This window comes from Heterodontus francisci, unplaced genomic scaffold, assembly GCF_036365525.1.
Source record: "Heterodontus francisci isolate sHetFra1 unplaced genomic scaffold, sHetFra1.hap1 HAP1_SCAFFOLD_316, whole genome shotgun sequence".
NCBI lineage: Eukaryota > Metazoa > Chordata > Chondrichthyes > Heterodontiformes > Heterodontidae > Heterodontus > Heterodontus francisci.
Genome location: NW_027141189.1, coordinates 537,256 through 543,041, shown reverse-complemented (window position 1 = coordinate 543,041; position 5,786 = coordinate 537,256). Strand labels below are relative to the sequence as shown.

Genomic DNA, 5,786 nt, shown 5'->3' with positions numbered 1-5,786 from the left:
TTATTCAATGACGGAGCAGGCTCGATGGGCTGTGTGGCCTACTCATGCTCCAAACTCATGTGTTTGCATGTCTGCATAAGAAGCAGAGTTAACGTTTCAGATCCGTGACGTTCCTTCAGAAGGTCAGAGACCTGCAATGTTAACTCGGCATCTATCTCCACAGATGCTGCCTGACCTGCTGAGTATTTCCAGACCTTTCTGTCTTTATTACTCATGAAATAAGGACATTTTTGATGAAACGCAGTTTACTAAATGCTGCTTTTGTTTTTCACAAGCTTCTGAGGCCGCCTCACAAAACGGTGGCCGCAGTGGGATTCGAACCCACGTCCCGCACGGGTTTGGAGCCTGAATTCAGCGCCTTCGACCACTCGACCATGCAACCACAGCTGTACTGTGCCTTTTGCCAACACGTGAAAGAATCTTGCATCCGAGTCCTATTATTCCATAAACCATAAAGGTGGCGGTGTGGTGGTCTGTACTTGGGTATTGGTTACATTGCTGTCTTACTTTGTTTGTTCCAAGCAGCAAAGTCCTCATAATTGGATGTGTCACAGTTTTGCAGCCCCTCAGTTCAGGGCTCATCTGGACCTTGACCTCAGAGCACAGTTTAACAGTGGAGCTGAGCCACTGCGGCCTGTTGTGGTCGAGGATCTGATGCGGGCCTGCGAGATGGAATTTGCAGGGAAAAGGAAGGGGCACCAGGGAGGTTCAACGGGGAAAGAAACAATTTCCTTTACTACTTCAGTGGTCCCTTTCAAGACCCAGTGTTCATAAATGGAATGAAAAATATTGGGTTCGCACAGTGCAAACTCCCAGTTTCCCAGACATTTGCCAAAGGGTCACTGAAACTGAACAAGAAACTTGCTGACACCCTCCGGCTGCAGACACTGTGTCACATCCTCGGGGAATATCCATTGGTGCCCATCCTCGGGGCTCAGACGCTGCTTCACAATCTCGTGACCCAAAAATCTTGGTCACATCCTCGGAACCAAGGCGCATTGTTACATCCTCGGCGACCGACAGTGGTTCACATCCTGGTATTCCAGAGACCAGTTCACATCTCTGGGTCCAGACACGACTTCACATCCTTGGTGCTCAGACGTTGCTTCATTTCTTCAGGACCGGGCACCCTGATATATTCAATCCACTTTCTGAGGGTTAAAACAACGATAATGTTCCAGGCAACCCTGATGCCGTTGTACAAATTACTTCTGCTAATTATCACCGCTCGCAAAGAACCAGGAACTGGGATCAGAGCTATCCTTTCAAATATGACTGTCTTGTACATCACATCCGCTGGCCAGCCCTCTTGTCGGAGAGAAAAAGTCCGTCCACAACACACACCGATATAAATAACACAAGGCCGAGGACAGAATGTCATGTTATAATGTCGTCCTAAATGAGGATGAGAGGGGATATCCTCCCAACTGGAATTCACACAGGGAAGGTTTACTGGAATGGAGAGGAGGGCAAATAGGAATGTGGACGAAGTGGAAGGGAGGAATGTGGAATGAGTGGAAACGTGGGATGTGGAAGAAGTGGAAAGACGGGATGTGGAAGGAGGAGGAAGTAGTTGTCAGTAGCTTGGATGTGCAAGGACAGAAATGGCATGGTTGGGATTAGGGAAAGGAGGATTATTGAAGGGCACAGATAGGGTTGTGGAGCAGCTGAAGGGAGAGGTATGGAAGGAGAGACAGTGAAGGTGTTGAAGGTGGGAACATAAGAACTAGGAGAAGGAGTAGGTCGTCCGGCCCCTCGAGCCTGCTCCGCCATTCAATAAGATCATGGCTGATCTTTTCGTGGACTCAGGTCCACGTACCCGCTTTCTCACCGTATCCCTTAGTTCCCTTATTGTTCAAAAAGATCTACCTTAGCTTTAAACACGTTTACTGAAGTAGCGTCAACTACGTCACTGGGCAAGCCATTCCATAGATTAACAACCATCTGGGTGAAGAAGTTCCTTCCTAATTCAGTCCTAAATCTGCTCCTTCTAATCTTGATGCTATGCCCTCTTGTCCTAGCTTCACCTGCCAGTGGAAACTTCTTCTCTACTTGTATCTTATCTATTCCCTTCATAATTTTACATGTTTCTACACGATCCCCCTCATTCTTCTGAATTCCAATGAATATAATCCTAATCTACTCAGTCTCTCCTCATAAGCCAACCCCCTCAATTCCAGAATCAACCTAGTGAACCTCCTCTGCACCCTCTCCAGTGCCAGTACATCCGTTCTCAAGTAAGGAGACCAAATCTGCACACGGTACTCTCGGTGCGGCCTCACCAGTACCTTATACAGCTGCAACACAACCTCTCTGCTTTTAAACTCAATCCCTTTAGCAATGAAGGACAAAATTCCATTTGCATTCCTAATTACTTGCTGTACCTGCAGACCAACCTTCTGCGATTCATGCACAAGGACACACAGGTCCCTCTGCATAGCAGCATGCTTCAACTTTTTACCATTCAAGTAATAATCCTTTTTACTGTTACTCCGACCGAAATGAATGACTTCACATTTATTAACATTGTATTCCATCTGCCAGACCTTTGCCCACTCACTCAATGTATCTATGTTCCTCTGCAAGGTTTCACAGTCATCTGCACACTTTGCTCTGCCACTCATCTTAGTGTCATCTGCAAACTTTGACACCTTACACGTGCTCCCCAACTCCAAATCATCTATATAAATTGTAAATAATTGCGGTCTCAACACCGATCCCTGAGGCACACCATTAGTGACTGATTGCCAGCCAGAATAGCACTCATTTATCCCCACTCTCTGCCTCCTGTTAGTCAACCAATCCTCTATCCATGCTAATACTTTACCCCTAACGCCATGCATCCTTACCTTATGCAGCAGCCTCTTGTGCGGCACCTTGTCGAAGGCCTTTTAGAAATCTCGGTACACCACATCCACTGGGTCCCCATTGTCCACCTTGCTCGTAATGTCTTCATAGAATTCCAAAAGATTTGTCAAGCATGAACCCATTAACCAATGCTGCGTCTGCCCAACGGGACAATTTCCTTCGAGATGCCATGCTATTTCTTCCTTGATAATGGACTCAAGCATCTTCCCCACTACAGAGGTTAAGCTAACCGGTCTATATCTCCCCATCTTTTGTCTACCTACCTTTTGAAACAGTGGCGTCACATCTGCTGTTTTCCAATCTGCTGGGAATACCCCAGAGTCCAGCGAATTCTGGAAAATTACCGCCAGTGCACCTGCTATTTCTCCCGCCATCTCTTTTAGTACCCTGGGATGCATTCCATCAGGGCCAGGAGACTTATCAATCCTTAGCTCCATTAGCTTGCCCAACACTACCTCTTCCGTAATAATGATTGTTTCCAGGTCCTCACCTACGTTCGACTCATTGTCAATTACTGGCATGTTATTAGTGTCCTCCACTGTGAAGACCAATACATAATACCTGTTCAATGCCTCAGCCATTTCAACATATCCCATAACTAAATTCCCCTTCTCATCCTCTAAAGGACCAACGTTTACTTTAGCCACTCTTTTTCGTTTTATATATTTCTAGAAACGTTTGCCATCTGTCTTTATATTCTGTGCTCGTTTATTTTTTTCTCATGTTCTATCTTACTTTTCTTAATAGCTCTTTTTGTGGCTTTCTGTTGACCTGTAAAGTTTTCCCAATCTACTAATTTCATGCTGTTTTTGCCCAGTTTGTATGCCTTCTCTTTCAATTGGATAGCCTCCCTTATTTCCTTGGACACCCATGGCAGATTACCCCTTTTCTTCCAGTCATTCCTTTTCACTGGAATATACTTCTGCTGAGCACTTTGAAAAATTGCTTTGAAAGTCTTCCACTGCTCGTCAACTGTCCCACCATAAAATCTTTGTTTCCAGTCTACTTTAGCCAAGTCCTCCCTCATTCTATTGTCGTCCCCCTTGTTCAAGCGCAGGACCCTGGTATTGGATTTTATCTTCACACTCTCCATCTGTGTTCTAAATTCAACCATACTGTGATCACTCCTTCCAAGAGGATCCCTAACTATGAGGTCATTAATTATTCCTGTCTCATTACACAGGACTAGATCTAGGATAGCTTGCTCCCTCGTCGGTTCCATTACATACTGTTCAAGAAAACTATCACGGATACACTCAACGAACTCCTCCTCAAGGCTACCCTGACTGAGCTGGTTAGACCAATCCACATGTAACATAAAATCCCCCATAATGATTGCCTTACCATTTTTACAGGCATTAGTTATTTCTTTGTTTATTGCCCGCCCCAATGTGATGTTATTATTTGGTGGCCCATAGTCTACGCCTATCAGTGACTTTTTCTTCTTAGAGTTTCTAATTTCCACCCAAATGGATTCAACCTCATTCTCCATAGAACCTATATCATCTCTCAGCACCGCCCTGATGTCGTGGTTGAATATCAGAGCTACACCACCTCCCTTACCTTCCTGTCTGTCCTTCCGAATAGTCTGGTACCCCTGGATATTTAACTTCCAGTCGTGACCAACCTGTAACCATGTCTCCGTAATGGCTACCAACTCATATTCATTTGCGATGATTTGTGCCGTTAACTCATCAACCTTGTTACAAATGCTACGAGCATTCAGGTAAAGTGCCTTTATGCTAGCTTTCTTACCCTCATGATTTCCAACATCTCTAATAATAACTCCTGAGTTATCCTTCCATTCTGCTTCTTTCATAGTCTGCATTGAACTTAAACCCTCCTGCACGCATGTTAACCTGCTGCTTACCGTTTTATTTATCATCATACTCCCTGTCGTTTTCCCTTTCCCTTCCCCCCGACTCACTTGTTTAAAGTCCTAGAGACCACCCATTTACTCTTTTCGCTAGAACACTGGTTCCAAATCGCATCAGGTGGAGACCGTCCCATCGGTACAGATCGCCCCCGTACCAAAACTGATGCCAATGCCCCATGAAATGGAACCCCTCTTTCCTACACCACTCCCTTAGCCACGTGTTTATTTCCCTAATTGTTTTTATCCCTAAACCAATTTGCACGTGGCTCGGGCAGTAATCTGGAGATAATGACCCAGAGATTGGAAGGGAGGGATTTGGATGGAGGGGAAGGGAGGGATGTGTATTGAGGGGAAGGGATAGATGTATATGGTGAGGAAGGGAGGGATGTTGGTGGAGGGCAAGGGAGCGATGTGGGTGTAGGGGAGGGGAGGGATGTGGATGGAGGGGGAGGGAGCGATCTGGATGGAGGGAAAGGGAGAGATGCGAATGGAGGTAAAGGGACGGACGAGGATGGAGGGAAAGGGAGGGATGCGGATGGAGGGAAAGGGAGGGATGTGGATGGAGGGAAAGGGATGGACGTGGACGGAGGTGGAGTGACGGATTATATGGAGAAAGGAATATGCTGTCGATGAGGAGTGAGAGGGATTTTGAATGGAGAAAGTAAGACTTTTGGAAGGTCGCAGGCAGGGTGTGGATGGTTTGAATGATAACGATTGGTAAGAGGGGTGCAAAGTTGAGTTCTATTTCCGGAGGGAGGGGCTTGGCCTAAAGAGCAAGGGAGGAATGCTGAAGGTGGGGGGTGACGCTTGGGAAAGGGAGGAAGAGAGGGTTTCGAGAAGTGCAGAGGAAGAGGCATGAGAGATGGGGAAGGGACTAATGTGAAAGGTGAAGAGGGAGGGGTGTGGTAGGAAGGGAAGGACCTAATGTGGAAGGTGAAGAGGGAGAGCTGTGATCGGAAGGGAAGGACCTAATGTGGAAGGTGAAGACAGAGGGGTGTGGTTGGAAGGGAAGGACCGAAAGTGTAAGGTGAAGAGGGATGGG

The 5,786-nt window shown here is 46.4% G+C and overlaps 1 non-coding gene across 1 annotated transcript; it reads right to left on the bottom strand.

Annotated features, from left to right (window-relative positions):
* Positions 1 to 300: 300 nt before the first annotated feature.
* Positions 301 to 382, bottom strand: trnal-cag (transfer RNA leucine (anticodon CAG)). Its single transcript has one exon. It is a non-coding gene; the product is annotated as a tRNA-Leu (tRNA).
* Positions 383 to 5,786: the final 5,404 nt, after the last annotated feature.